This window comes from Manis javanica, chromosome 17 (assembly GCF_040802235.1).
Source record: "Manis javanica isolate MJ-LG chromosome 17, MJ_LKY, whole genome shotgun sequence".
In the NCBI taxonomy this organism is placed as follows: Eukaryota; Metazoa; Chordata; class Mammalia; order Pholidota; family Manidae; genus Manis; species Manis javanica.
The window spans coordinates 11051028-11066279 of NC_133172.1; the positions used below are offsets into that span (position 1 = coordinate 11051028).

Below are 15252 nucleotides of genomic sequence, written 5' to 3' on the forward strand. Positions count from 1 at the left end.
GGGCGAGACGGAGGCTGGGCGCCGCGCCCGAGTGGCACTCGGAGTCCAGGACGGCGCGACGGCGGGAGCTGCAGTCGGGCCGGGGGGCCGGCCGCTAGCCGGGGAGCCCCTGGAGCCCCCGGGCCCCCGCCGGGGCGCGGCACAGAGGACGGGCACGCGGGTGAGGACCGCGGCGTGTGGCCGCTGCCCCCAGCCCGCGCCCCGTCCGCGGGGCTTCTCTGACTTAGCCCTTTCCGGGCAACCGGGGCCAGCCCCGCAGGCTCGCCTGGTTAACCAGGTCAGAGCCCTGGCAGCTGCCAGCCCCGCTGGGGTCTCCTAAAAGAAAAAAACTGTGCCACCTGGAAAAGGAAACCGGCAGGGCCTCCAATCTCCGTCCTCCAGGGAAACGCGCCAGAACGTCTGATCCTCCAGCGGGGGCCCGGCCGCGGCTGCCCCTTTCGTTGTTAGTCTTTACATCCCACGTGTGTGCCTACAGATGTTGCAGATGTGTGTTTGACAAAGATGTTCTCTTTCTTCCATTCAATATTAGTAATACTGGATATATTAATGATAAAAAACTGATGCCTGGAGGCCACTCTGTCTCACACTCCCCTCAACTGGTTTATTGTCTGCTTTCTCAACTTTTTCCTGTGCTTTTTCGGAGCCATATATGACATAATATGATATGATGTGATATATTTATATAGCAATATAAATATATAAGTGTAACCAGTTTATTGAGGACTTGATGGGATATGAAAGTGAATACAGTAATCTTGTTTACCAAAGAAAAACACCTCGCTACAAAGTAGGTTATTTTTAAATCCTTATCTTTTAGAGATAAGGTTGGTTGAAGTGATAGGATATCTGAGTATGCACTCAAACTAACATGGGGCGTGAGTGGAAATGAAACAGAATTGGCCACGAATGGGTGATTATTGGAGTTGGGTGAAGGGTACATGGGAGCTTATTAAACTCTTCCCTCTTTTATTTATCTTTGACCTTCCCCAGAATACAAAAAAACTGAAATGTCAGCCTCACAGCATGGTCTGTAGTTGCCTCGTTTTGCCCCGAACTGGAGTGTACTTCCTCCCAGAGCCATGTTTGTGAGTCACTGTCCCACGCCCACCCCATGCACACACGCCCACACACGCCCACACGTAAGTACATCTCAATCATGTACGGCTCCCCTGAGGCCCCCAGAGGCCAACACACAGTCCACAGAAACACACCCACCCATCTTGTGCGCTGGCATACCACCCCTCCCAGGAACACACACACCTGCACACAGAACACTGAGCGTACAAATCCGAGTTCCCTGCACACCCGTTCCTGTACGATGACTAAGGAAGGCCTGTCCAGTTCCCCCAAACCTCACACAACCTAATGATCACAACCACTGACACTGCATTTTTATCAATTCTAAGACATACATCCTGCCCCCCACTATTTTAACATCTCTTGAGTAGACCTGTCTTCCCATCACTATCATCTAGGACTCGCTGAAATGCCTCACTTCCCTATGTTCTAGAAATAGGTCATTCAATACAGTAGCCACTAGCCACACGGGACTATGGAGCACTAGAGTTGTGGCTGGTTTGAACTGAAATGTGCTGTGAGTATAAAATCCACACCAGATTTCAAAGGCATAGCGGGAAAAAAATGACTGTAAGAGATCTCATTTATAATTTTTTATACTGGTTACGAGTTGAAACAATAACTCTTGGGTTAAAAAATATATTACTCAATTAATTTATTTTTAAACAATTTCTAATGGTTACTTTTCACTTTTTTAGTGTGGCTACTAGACATATTTAAGTTATACAGGTGGCTCACATTGTATTTCTTTTGGACAGCCCTCATCTAGAAGTTTCATGGATTATGTTATTTAATCCTTACAACAGTCTTATGAGTTAGAGACTATAATTACCCCCTTTCTCAGATGGGAAAATTGAGGCACAGAGAGGCAAAGTCACCCACCCGAGGTCACCCAGCTCATAGGCAGTAGGTCCAGGATTTGAATCCAGACAGCTGCCTGAGTGCTGCTTTATGCCTTCTACTCTATCACCTCTCTCATAAACTCACTTCATCCTCATAAAACCATGAGATGCGTGCTTCCACCATCCCTATTCACCAGAATAGAAAACTGAGGCTCAGAGAGATGAAGTCACTTATCTTAGACCACATTAACACAGAGTAAATGATGGAGGTTGACTCCAAACTCAAACATGATCATATACAAAACCAGCGTGCTGAGGCTCCCTCAGGCACATGCACACGCGCACGGACACACGCATCCACGCGCATTACCTTCTTCAGGCATCAGGTCCAGCTGGTCACCCTTGGTCTCCCTGCTGGGACACTGCATGTACGAGGTGGCATTACAGGGCCCCGGGTAGCCCCCAGGACATGTAGGACACAGGAATTTGCTCAGGCTCGTGAGGCTGGCGTACAGGGAAGCGTGACAGTCAGCCGGGAGGACTCTCGGGATCTCCCAGGCTTCTCTGTGCCCTCATAGGCTCTACCACAGGGGAGTGAACTTAGTGGGATTTTTCCCACTGAGTTGGGGTCAGGGTGCTTCAGGGCAGCCTGGTTGAGGAATGGGGGTTAGTGATGCTCCTGTCTGCCTACTTTCCTCAACCCAGGACAACTTCTCCTCCAAAGTCCCCTACCACTTCCTTGGCCACCATCTGACTGTTTTCTGGTGTCAGCGTACCAAGAGGAGTGGGCTCTTGGCAACTGCTTGGCAACAGGTGGTGTTGACCCAGAAGCCAAAGCTGATGTTGTAGGTCAAGGAAGAGATGGAGTTGTCATATTTACACTCCTCAGAGGCCACACAGGAACCATTTCTCCAGGCAAAAGAGTTATTTTCCCCTAAGGCTGGAGAGGGGCAGAGGGCAGGCTTCTGAGGAAAGGTGGTTATGAGCCACCACCCAGCCGAAGCCCCCAGACCCCCAGCTGTCGTTGCTGTCATTCACATTATGTACAAGACCCCCAAAACACTCAAAGTCTGTCACTGGTCATCATGACACAGAATTCAGAAGGACTTCCTGCCCCCGCCTTCTCCCTTTAGGATTCCAGTGAGCAGGAAGGCTCTGGACCTCTGATGTCTCCCCAGCCTGTCTGTGAGCACCTCGGGGACTTAGAAACTTTTCTAGGATCCCAGACAAGCCCAGCGCGGGCCTCGCACTCTAACCTTACTGTTCCTGTTTATGCGTTGGAAGACAGAGCAGAGCTGGTTTCTAGTTCAACTCCTCTCCCCGCTTCTCCCTTTATGGAGCAGACTGACAGGGGCCTTAGGGGACTCCTAGCCCAGCAAGTTGCAGTAGATACTAAGATGGTTGCAACTGCGTCTCCCATTTCACATGCTTTCTTGCAGCATGACCTTGCCATTTCCACATCAAGAGGTGGAACCTCTTTCCTCATCCCTTAAATCTGAGCTGGCCTTGTAACTTGCTCTGATCAATAGACTGTGGCAGGAGGGACACTGTGCCGGTTCTGGGCTCCTCTCTCCAAAAGTTACAGTTCCCATTTCTGCCTTCTCCAAAGCCAGCCCCCATGCTGTAAGGAAGCTCAACCAGTCTACTGACAATGAGAGACCACATCCTCAGAGGCCTGGGAGGGCACAAGAGACTGTATCGAACACTCCAACCCATCAAGTTCCCAGCCAAATGTGGCCCCATAAATAACCGCAGCCTTCATCCCTCAGGGCAGAAGAGCTGCCCAGCTGAGCTGGGTCAGCCTACAGAATGGTGCAAAATAATAAACCATTGTTGTTTTAAGCCATGACATTTTTTTATTGTGGTTAAAAAATGCATACAATAAAATTTACCCTCTTAACCATGTTTAAGTGTACAGTTCAGTAGTGTTAACTATATTCATATTGTGTAACGGATCTCTAGGACTGTTTCCTTTTTGTAAAATTGAAACTACCACCCTTCTTTCTTTTTCCATGATTTTGACTCCTCTGATACCTCATATAAGTGGAATCATACCATATCTGTCCTTCTGTGACTGGTTAAGCCACCACGTCTTGAGCTGATTTGTAAGTCAGCAATAAATAACTATAACAAAGGTGACAGCAGATCTTATGCTTGCATGCTTCGCTGCCACCCAGCTCTGTCCTCCATGGCCAGGGAAAGGCTGACGGGACTGGCGTCAAGGCAGCCGACCAGGAGGGTGAGGAGAGGTTCTGGTGTGCCTCAGGCCCCGTTTCTGCCTCTCCTACCCAATCCTGTCCCCAGGGGCGCTCACCCATGATGCCTGCCATCTGAAGGCAGCTGTTCCTATCTGCCAGGCAAGGGAGAGAGCCGCAGTGGCGGGAGTCTGAGCAGGTGAAACAGGTGATGACCTTAGCCTCGCTGTGGGTCATGGTGGTTTGGGGACCTGACGAGAGAGGAAGAGGAGCTGGCTGCAGGACAACCTGTGTGTGTGCGTGCAGCTCAGGGCACATCAGTGTGTGCGTGTGACTGGGCAAATGTGCTTGCTGCATGTGCACACTCCTGTGATGGCGCAGTTTGTGTGTACAAGCAGGCAGGCCTGTTTCTCTGCGTGCACACATGGTTGTGCATGCCTATGCTGAACTCTGTGCATTCTGGAACTGTCTCTGGAAGGGTGGGGGATGTTGTGTGTGCACCTCTGTGGGCCCCTGTGCGAGTAGGTGTCTCTGTGCATCTCTGTGCGGGCAGAGCACGTGTTTATGTGTATATGCATAAGGCTTATGCGTCTGGGTGTGCTTCTGTATCTTGATGTATCTGTGTTTCCAGCAACGTTTGGATGGTTTGAATGTGTACACTGGGATATAGATGTAAATATTTGTGGTTGTTAGTAAAATGTTTCAGCATGCCTGTGTATATTTTGTACTTCTGTATGTGTGTGAGTGTTTGTACCTGTCCCTTTCCCAGTCTGTGTGTATGCATCTGACAACTGATGTGTCCCTGCCCAGATATGTTATATGTCCATAGGGACAGTATATGCAAAAGGGACAGTATATGCAAAAATTCCACGTACCATGTTCCAGCTATTAATAATCCTACTTTGCCCTTTTTCCTTTCCATATTGTAAATTTTGAGCTCCTGGGTCCCCCTTTTTTTTCTTCATTGTGATCATTAATTTAAGCCACTGCTTAGTTTTGCAAAGTAAAACTCCTAGAAGCTGGTAATCTGAGGAAATCAAAGTGATAATGTTCTTGCTTTGCCTGCAGATTCAATGAACAGATCCTCTTCTGTATCACAGAACTGTCCTTGCTGTGTGGTTTCTAACAAAAGAGGTGCGTCCCCAGAGGCCAGAGAACGCTGCTCTGTCCGGGTTTGAAAATTGCCTTTCTCACCTCTGCAACATTCGCAATTCTGTTCAGTCGTCTCACTTAAAAAGCTGTTGCCCTGGTAAATCCTATCTCAATTAGCATCTCTCTTTTCTGGATGGCAAAAATTGTGTTGTCAACATTCTTTGTTAAGTCAAAAGAAGAGGGTTGGCAAATCTGTCTTCTTTCACAAGGAAGGAAGTGAAGAAAAGAAAGGAAAGAATTGTCAGATTTCTTATTTAAACTGAGTTTAGATCACTAATCTTACTTACATAACAGGATGTTCTTGTTTAGAAATGCATGTTCCTCTGGGGGTGTGTCTTGGATGCTAGAATATAAATGTCGACGTTTGTGGATGTGTGAATATGTGTCGGTGGGAATTTCTGCTTCTGGGCGTGTCAGATGGTGTGTGTGTGTTTTTGTGTGTGTGCATACAGATAATCGCACTCCTGGGGGCATTAATGGCAAGGGGCAGAGGATACCCTCAGAAAACATAAAATTGGGATAGGGATGCGGGACCGAGGAAAGGCGGGGAGGTTGGGGGGGGCAGCCGCAAGGAGTCAGCATTCAAGGCACCTGGCTGGGTGGGGAGAGCCGCATAGTTGCATTCAGGTGCAGTGGTGAGACGAAATCCAGATGCTTCCAGACCAAGGGTGGTGTTCACTTGCAGGTCACAAACATCTGGTGTAGCACATCCCTTCAGGATTTCGGGACCCCCCTGCAGAAATAGGGGAAGCTGCATGGTGAGACTCAGACCCCAACCTTGATGTCTGCTTTTCTCTATCTAGAAGTTCCTGTCTCTCTTGATAATTCTCTGTGATTCATTTTCAAATCTGCCTGATCATTTCTCACAACCTCTTTTTGCCCACTCATTTTTGGATTCTAACTTTATTCCTCTAAAATGTATCACTTATAGTTATGTTACTCAGTGACTGGTAATTACAACAGTTGAGTTCCTAAGGGTCTACATCTTTCGTTCATTGCTTCTGCTATCAGAAGTCAGAAACAAGCCACTATCACAATCAAGCCACTATCCCTCATGGTGGCTTAATTCCTTGTACATTTCCTGAGCTCTGATTGTGAGTTTATATTTGATACATGTTGGTTTCTGGGAGTCCTGGAGGCCTTTCCCTGGAGAGAATTCGCATTTGCCTATACTGAGAGCCAGGAGGCGCTACCAACCCGGGATCATTCCCGTCTCCTCCCAAGGTCCTTGGTTTATGCGAGAGTCTAAGGATCGGCTCTCCAACTGCTGTGGACCCAAGACCCAGTCACCCATAGCAGGCTGTTATCAGCACTTACGTCAGGGTCGTTGTGCCTTTCATGTTTGCTCACTTCACTGCTCTGGTTCTGATTTCTGCTCACATTTTTTATTTTGTTTGGGAATTCTTAGAAATTTCCCAAACTTCCTATAATCCCCCAAAAGCACAGAACATATTTTTGTATAGCATCTAGTTCATCTATAAATAGTGGCATACCAAGGGGCGTAGGGGGGGTAGTGGCAGAAATCCATCCTGAGTCAGGCTATAAGGGGTGTAGAGCATTTAACACAATAATAAAACCAACTGAAAGTCAGTTTATCACCATATTTATCACTGCTATTTACCACCATATTCCAGCACTTCAAAGCAATGGCAGTGATAAAATACTGTCCCCTGCCAGGGTGCACCTCTCCCACCACTCCTGCACTCCTCCCCAGCTCTCTGGTATCCACTGTTTGAAGCAGGAAGATACTTCAGAGGATCTAGTCCACCAGACTGCCTGGCACAGAAGCCCAAATTTCTCTCTGTCACTTTGTTGGCTTCATAGTTAGTCTGTCCTCTGGTCAGTGTAGTTCTATTCTAAACCTTTTTCCCCAAATCTCTGCTTGAACCGTTTTCAAACAAATAGTGGTGATTGTTAAATATGTCTGCACATTCTCCGATACATCAAGAGGTAAAGGGATTTGCCTCTTTCCCTTGAAACCAGATGGACTTCTGTGACCGTTTCCACCAATACAGCATGACACAGTGATACTATATGACGTCCAGGGCTAGGTCAGAAAAGACCATGCATGCAGCTGTCACCTTGCTTGCTGGGACACTCACTCTGGAAGTCTTTAGCCGCCACGTAAAGATTGTGGCAGCCATGTTGTGAGGAAGCCCAATGTAACCAGGGTGGAGAGGCACAGGGACAGGCCTGGAATCTCCATGTATGAGCTGCTCAGCAAGCTCCTGGTTTCTCTCAGCCCTGCAGATCCAGCTCTGGCCTCCTGCTAATGGCAACCAGGTGAAACACCCAGAACTGTAGGCTGAGCTCTTCCTGAATTCCCAACCCACAGAAACCGGGAGACTTAATAAAATGGCTGCTGTAGCTTTAAGCCCCTATAAGAGGGAGTGACTTGTTAAGTAGCAACAGGAACACCCATGAGGAGGAACCGCAACACTTACCTGTGCAGGTGGGCAGGAGGCCCGCCATGCAAATGACCTCCTGAAGGGAACCCTTATCTCCGTGCCACGTCCCGTGGAGGGTGAGACACACGGTCTGCTTCCCAGTGCAGTTCATGACCAAAAGGGAGTCACACAGGACTGACGTGTTCCCGGAGCAGTAGTGACACTTCGCTCCACTGAACTGTGCTTCAGGCTCTGCGTCTAGGGGGACAAGGTGTAGTCAGGGCAGGATGGAGGCTGAGGAACACCCCCTGCCTCCTCCCCCCACCAGCCCTCTGTTCTTGCTCCCTGCCCCCCAACCAAACACCACAACCCAGAGCACTTTCCTCCCAAGTGGGACCAGCCTGATCTCAGCCACCTCCTTACGGTCCCTGTAGGCTCATTCTAGCCCCACACTCTTCATTTATTCTAAATGAACCTTCAGGCTGGATCCTAAGGGTTCTTTTATTCATTCCACGAACAGTTCTTGAACACCTACTGTAACAGGGTAAAAAAGCTCGCATCTCTGCCTTCTTATTGTACCTGCATCCCTGCTGCCTTAATCTCGGGGTCAAAGGCTCCTGCTCAGCCCTGGAGCCCTGCAGGTAGGCTTGTTAATCATCACAAGGAATTTTGCTCATGACTTAAGACTGATGCAACCAGCCCCTCACCCGAAACTTATCTCCCTGGAGCAGATAAAGAAGTATGTATAGAAACGATGACTCAATTGTCAAGGACTTACAGGAACATTGTAACTAGACTCATATCAAAGGGATCCAACCAAGAAAGGAAAGGACAAGTTTCACAACCTCTCAGACCTTTGCTGACGTCCAGATGTGTGAGGTCCATCTCCACCTCCTGACCTTAACCCCATCCTGTTCCCCTTCCCTCAGGTCACAGAACCTTAAAATCAAGTTCTTAAGGTAAGTCAGTGTTTAGGACACAAGACCGCCACCTCCGTCTGCTGGCTTCCTTACAAAGTCACTTTCCTTGCCCCAATACCTTGTCTCTTGACTTATTGGCATGTCACGCAGTCAGCGGCACGAGCTTGGACCCGGTAACACTGCTGTGTGCCAAGCCCTGTTCTGGAGACACAGCACTGAGTGCAGACAAAAGCCCTCCCTGAAAAACCTCGAATTCCAAGTGATTAAAAGGTGATCCTGTTACTTTAGGCTTTAAGATATTGTGGTGTTCTGCAAAAAAGGGGGGCCGAGGCTTCTGGGTTCTCCACCATCTGATTAAGTTTCAGAGCTGTCTTAGAAATCTGAAACATTTAAGAGGAAGTTGTTTAAGCATGTTTTTTCCCTGAGTCAAAACTAAATCATGAATTGTTTTAATGTGGATTTATATTGAGACATGGGCATATACAGAAAAGTAGACTTAAAAAAACCTGGCTATGGAACTGTGTTGGTTAACACGTGACTGCAGTCTACAGGGGGCTACTGAGCACACCAAGTGGCTGGTTCCTTCTGAGATGTGCTGTGAATGTAAAAAAACGCCCCAGATTTCAGAGGTTTCGTTTCAGAGAAAGAAAGCAAAAGATCTAATTAATAATTGTATATCAATTATATGCATGTTGAAATAATATCGCAGATATGTTACCTTAAATCAAAAATATTATTAAAGTGAATTTCACCTGTTTCTTTGTACTTTTTAATGTGGCTACTAGAGAGGTTTTCATTACATACATAGCTCACATTCTATTTCTACTGGACGGTGCTGCAACAGACTATCTATCAAAAGACAATTCCTGGAAGTAGTCTGAAAGTCCCTTCGATCTTTCTTTACACAGAGGGGTTTTGTTTGATGCCATTGTAATCATAACTGGTGTATCATTTACTGAATAGCACGTCCATCTCTCAGCTTGGACCTGGCTGTTTTGTGTGACTGATGTGCACAATTTGGCAGCAAGGAAAACCCGGTTGTTGGAAATGATGGTTAATAGCCCCACATGTGGAGCTGTCCCAGGTCTTCCCCATTGCTACACCTGTCAAGGCAAATTCCTTCTCTGGAAAAATAACCAAGCTAGAAAAGGTGATCTTTAAAGATCACCGTCCAGTGCCAAGTCTAGAGCGAGGCCAGCAAAGAGTCACTCACTCTCAAGGTCATGCCTGTGCAGAGTCAGCCCTGGAAGTGAATGCCTCCTTGAATTTTGCTCCCTGGCGCCTAGCCGGCCTCACCCTAGACCTGGGCCTCTTGCCACCCATAACACCTCTTGTTCTGCCTGCCTGGCCTTCAGGAGAGTTCCTCTCCTAAGGAGAAATGAGAGGTTGCAGCTTCTCTCTAGTCCCCCAATAACATGGCTACAAGTTTCGGAGAGCCTACTATATGCCAGCTGGACACACCCCTGCAACGTTTACTTCACACTCACTTTCCAGATGAGAAAACGGAGGTTCTGCTACTTGCCAAGGCAGCCAGGCAGAGCTGGAAATCGAGGCCGAGATCCCGTGACACCTCACCTGGGTGTGTGACCCCCAAATCCCGCCAACAAACCTTGTTGGGTAGCCCTGCTGCAATTGCTTTCACAACAGCCTGTGCTGACCTCAGAGGCGTTTGTTGGGGCTGTAGGTCAAGGTGTAGACGCGTTCCCGGCATTCCAGAGGGGCCACACACGACCCGTTCTTGATGAGAGTCCCATTTTCTGGGGATAGAGGTTGAAAAGGGGCGATGACAGATCCCCAAGCCCTCTTGGACCACTGCCCCCTCTGCAGCAACCCCCAGAGGTCAATGTCGTTGGGGTTGACACCACCCCAAACCCCACCCCAGCAGCACCAAGCTGAGCTATGAGGCAAAGCCTGGAACCTCCAGTCCCAGGATGGCTCATCTGCGTGTCTCCTCTCCACCCCTGCCCACCCGCTTAGCTCATCCCTGTGCCCAGTCCCCGCCCGGACACCCACCCGGCTGCATCTGGCTGATCAGGCAGGACTCCTGGATGGAAGGACAAGTTGTCTCCGTGCAGTTTCCCCCGCAAAGAGCAGGCTGGACATGTCCTGGAGGTCCCTGTGGGGAGAGAGGAGCAATCAGGCAATCAGACCTTGCAATCTGAGAAGGAGAAAGAGGAGAAAGACTGCACACACACTCACACACAGGATTCAAGAGGACTGAGGGCCGGGGTGGGAGGGCTGCCGGGAGAAGCCCAAGGAACGCTTCCCTGGAGGTGTGCGACCGGCATTCTCGGGGCTGACACAGTGTGGGCCGGGGCTTGGAGGTGGCACCCAGTGCCTCCCAACCGGCGCTGCTGGCAGGCTGCATCTCATCTACCCATTCTCAGCACGGAACCCCTTCTCGGAGCAACATTGCCCAGAATGTAACAGATAAAAGCGGAATTTCTCTTTTTTAGGCTGAGCTGAGGAGAAGCACGTCTGTCCAGCCAGTCTTCCTCTTGTCCTCTTTATAAAAGAGGCCCCTGGGGCTCCTCCAGGAAATCGCAAGGCTCTCAGAAGCAGTCTGAAAACTGCTAATCTTGCCTTGTACCTTCCTCTTATAGATGAGGAAGCTAGAGGCAGATGGGCTTAGAGCCGCCCCCAGATCGAGCAGAGAGATCCTGGTGGGTTTCTAGGCCACTTAATTCCCAACCTGGGCCAACAGTGGCAGAATTAGAGCCAAAGGGGAGATAGGCAGGCCAGGGAAGGGAATAATAACAACTCTTGCTGGCTATCAGTAAGAGCTCCCTTCAGACAGGGCTGTCTGTGGCCTGAGACTGTTCTAAGCTCTTAGAAAGCCTCTCAAACATATTGATTCAATGAATGCCCCCAACAGCCTCTGACACAGGGTCATTAGCACCCTTATTTCATAGATGGCAAATGGCACAGAGAGGTTAAGTGGCTTGCAGAATATCACACAGCTAAGAAGTAGCAGAGCTGGGATCTGAGGCCAGGCAGCCTGGCCCAAGAACTATGCTCTTAAACACTCGCTGCAGCTGCCTCTGCTAGGAAAAAAGCTGAGGCAGGAAGGGCTGGGACTCAGATGCTGCAGCCTGGTCCCCACCACCTGTGTGGCCACAGGCCCACCCTCCCACTCTCCCAGTGATCACACATGGGTACCTACCCACTGGGGCAGCCAGCGCTCGCAGGAGCACCCGAGCAGGGAGGAGCCGGAGCATGATCCAGGCCAGACAGGAGGAAGTGGAGCACACGTGCCCTGGCCTTTTATTCAAGGGCCTTGGCTAGGGTGGCAGTTCCGAAAGATGGAGAGCAAATACGCTGGGGAGATAGCGGCCCCTCCTGCCATCCCAGCCACTAGAACACCAAGGTGGGGAAGAGGGCTGAGGGGGCATGGAGATGGGGTAACTGAGTCCCGGGAGGCATGTGCGAAAGCCTGAGGCTACACAGCAAAGCCAAGAAGGACATATGGCCACATTATTATTATTATTATTGTCGCTCCATAGACATGTCAACTCATCAGATCGTTACAACAGTCTTACAACCCCTTATCATTAGTCCCAGGAGGGTTGTTCAAAATATCTGCCCATCAGTCCATATAAGCCAGGCTACGCAGCAGTGACAACTCTGCCCAATTGCTAGAGCAGTGATCTGGTGGCCTCCATGGACATGGGGTTTCCCTTTTAGTTGCTGGGACATTGGGTGTCTGGGAGGATGCAGACATGTCCTGGGGGGCACACGGGATCTCAGGGTAGTGGCCTTTTACCAACCAAATCTGGAGGTCTTTCAGTATTGTGACAACTTTTACCGTTGACATCAACTGAGCTTCTCTGTTTTAAGAGAGGGAAACTGAGGCTCAGAGCTGTTAAGGCCCTTGTCCAAAGCCACAAAATGAGGACATGTATACAACCAGGATGTGAACCCGGGCCTCTATGACCTGACATCCGGGCTCCCCCAACAGGGGAGAGGGAAGGCAGTCTTCCACCCTCACCTGGAAACCGGCCTGCCCCAGCCGGGCGAGGTCTGCCTCTGATTGGGCAGCCTCGATTTACACATTTGTTAGGTGGGAATAAGATCGACGTCAACCATGCAACAAGCAGCCTTCCAGCCCCAAAGCCTGAGACCTCTTCGCGAGCTGGGACTCCCCACTTTCCTCTCCTTTAAGGTATAACTCAGGATGTCCCTTCCCCTATTTTGGGCCTCAGCGTGTTCGCCCACTAAATTGGCACATCCAGGGTGTATGGTGTGTGCTTGATAAATGGTGGTTATGTTAGTGTTGGGGGGATTCATGCTGGTGATGCTCAGGGTTCAAGGAAACCACACACCCATCCAGAAAGCAATGAGCACCTCGGAGCCAGACAGCCTAGGTTCAAGTTCCAGTTCTGCCACTTTAAGCTGGGTGGCCTTGGACAAGATATTCCACCTGCCTGGGCCTCAGTTTCCTCATTTGTCAAACAGGGAAATGAGGGAGGAAGGCATACGTCAAAAGGCCGCCACGAGGATTAAATGAGTTGATGTGTGCAGAGCGCCGAGAGGAGCAGGCGTCGCAGATCAGCACCGTCCTCAAGCAGCGCGCCAGGCAAGTCTGTGGTTGGCCTTGGCTCAGAGGAGATCCCAGGCAAGGGAAAGGACTGATCCAAGGTCAGTCTGCAGGCCTGCCAGGCTCTGAGGCGAGGCCCTTAATCAGCAAGTACAATCAAGGAGCTTGTTCCCAAGGGGGAAAGACAGGAGCCAGGGGGTGGCTTTTCCTGATGGCTGCTGTGGCAGGAAAAAGTTTAGGGAGGGGGCCCACTTTCTTCCCAGGGAGACCCAGAACCCCTTGGTCTGGGAAGCATGGGAAGAAGGGAGAGTGGGTCCCCTAGCTTGGAGTCTGGAGCAGGGAGAGGCCCCTGGTGCTACGGAACTAGAAGCCTGTCTCCTCACAGGTGAGTTGATGACTTGGGCTGGGTCAACAGGCCAGGAGCTGCACAAACATGAGGCCTGCAGGGTAAGAGTGGGAAGGGCAGGCAGGCAGGGGAAGGACGTGTCCTGCCTTAATTTGAAACCAGGAGGCAAAAGGACATCAGAGGAGACGTTTTTATGCTTGTACAAGCAAATGCGGGCACACATCCACCTTTACTGCACCAATTAAAGACTGTGCCCCTTGTTTTGTCCACTCATCAATAAAGTAACAATAAAACAATAAATCGTTTCTGCTTTCTTTTTTCCGGTGAAGTTGCCTTTTTTACAGTTAGGTTATCTTCCCGTCACTGGGTGTCAAGTCCCAGGCTCCAGTGGAGAACTCAGGGCCTCTATCATTTCATACAGTCACCTAGTTGCCCGAAGTGGTAAGTGGTTTTGCTATGTCAAAAGGTTTTCCTACATCTGTAATTTTCAGAGCAATTGCAAAATGGCCTACCATGGGGCTGTGCCAGTTTACACTCACACCAACAGGGTAGGGGAGTGTCTGCTTGCCTACAGGCTCCCCAGCTCCGTTCAGTCTCACCAAATGTATCACCAGACTGTTCTGTTGTCAGCCTGGGGAAAGGTGACAGGGGTGTGAGTGGGATGCTAATGGTGAAGAATTCTACTGCTCCTTCCTTCAAGACATGGAGTCTGATGTTCCCCCTCCCTCCCTCTCAGCCCATCTGGGCACTTGCTCTGACCAGTAGAATATGGCACGAGTACTGTCCTGGCTGTTCTGAGCCTCGGCCTCCAGGGTCCTTGCAGCTTCCGTTGTTTCTTTCTCGCTGCTGGAAACCCTTTGCCACTGTGGGGGCGAGCTTGCCTCCTGCAGGATGGGCAGCCACTCAGAGAGGCAGCCCAGCCATCCCAGCTGAGGGCCTAGAGTGAGGCCAGGCAAGACCGCCCTGGCCTGGCCGAGCCAGCCCAGGCCAGAGGGGCCCAGCCAATGCAGCCTCTTGAAGCGTGTGTTTGTGGTTTTAAGTGGCTACATTTGGGGGTGGTGACACAGCAAAAGCTAAGTGATGTCCATGGAAAGTGAGTGTCATTTTTATAAGAACCATGTGCGCTTCCCCTTTTGTCCTTTGCTAATTTTTCTGTTGACTCATGGGAGCTCTATTACGTCCTGGTGGCTGCCGCAACCAACTACCACCACAAAGCAAGTGGTTTAAAACAACAGAAATGTATGGTTTCACAATCTGGAGGCCAGACGACCCAAATCAAGGTCTTGGGAGGACTGTGCTCTCTCTGAAGCCAGGAGGGGAATCCTCTCCTGCCTCTTGCCAGCGTCTAGAGATTTGCTGGCAATCTTTGGCCCTCTCGCGTCACTCCACGCTCTGCTTTCCTCATCACCTGGCTCCCTCCCTGTGTCTCTCTTCACGTGGTCCTCTTCTTATAAAGTCACCTGACACATTAGGTTGGGAACTACCTGCTCACACTATGACCTCATCTAATTACGTCAGCAATAACCCTATTTCGAAATCAGGTCAAATTCTGAGTTCTGGGAGTGAACCCTACAACATGTCTCTTTTTTTTTTTTGGATGGGGTTGAGGGTGGGGAGGGGACACAATTCAGCCCCAACAGGGGCTCTTTATATTTGCAATATCAGCCCTTGAGTTGCAATGGTTATTTCCGCCATTGCAGATGAGTGGTGGCGCTTGAGCTACAAAATGCTAGAGGCAGGGTTGCCTTTCCTCTTTGCATAAAGTCAGCACAGTTTTTGCTTCTGTGGATCCCCTC

At 49.9% G+C, this 15252-nt stretch overlaps 1 long non-coding RNA gene across 2 annotated transcripts; it reads right to left on the reverse strand.

Annotated features, from left to right (window-relative positions):
- Window positions 1–3764: 3764 nt before the first annotated feature.
- LOC118971331 (uncharacterized) lies at window positions 3765–11118 on the reverse strand. Of its 2 annotated transcripts, XR_012126646.1 has the most exons (4): window positions 10587–11118; window positions 8129–10330; window positions 7711–7911; window positions 3765–5999 (listed from the first exon to the last, which is right to left on the reverse strand). It is a non-coding gene; the product is annotated as an uncharacterized lncRNA (long non-coding RNA). The 2 variants fall into 2 exon arrangements; XR_012126645.1 differs by having other exon boundaries at window positions 7711–10330.
- Between the last annotated feature and the right edge of the window lie 4134 nt (window positions 11119–15252).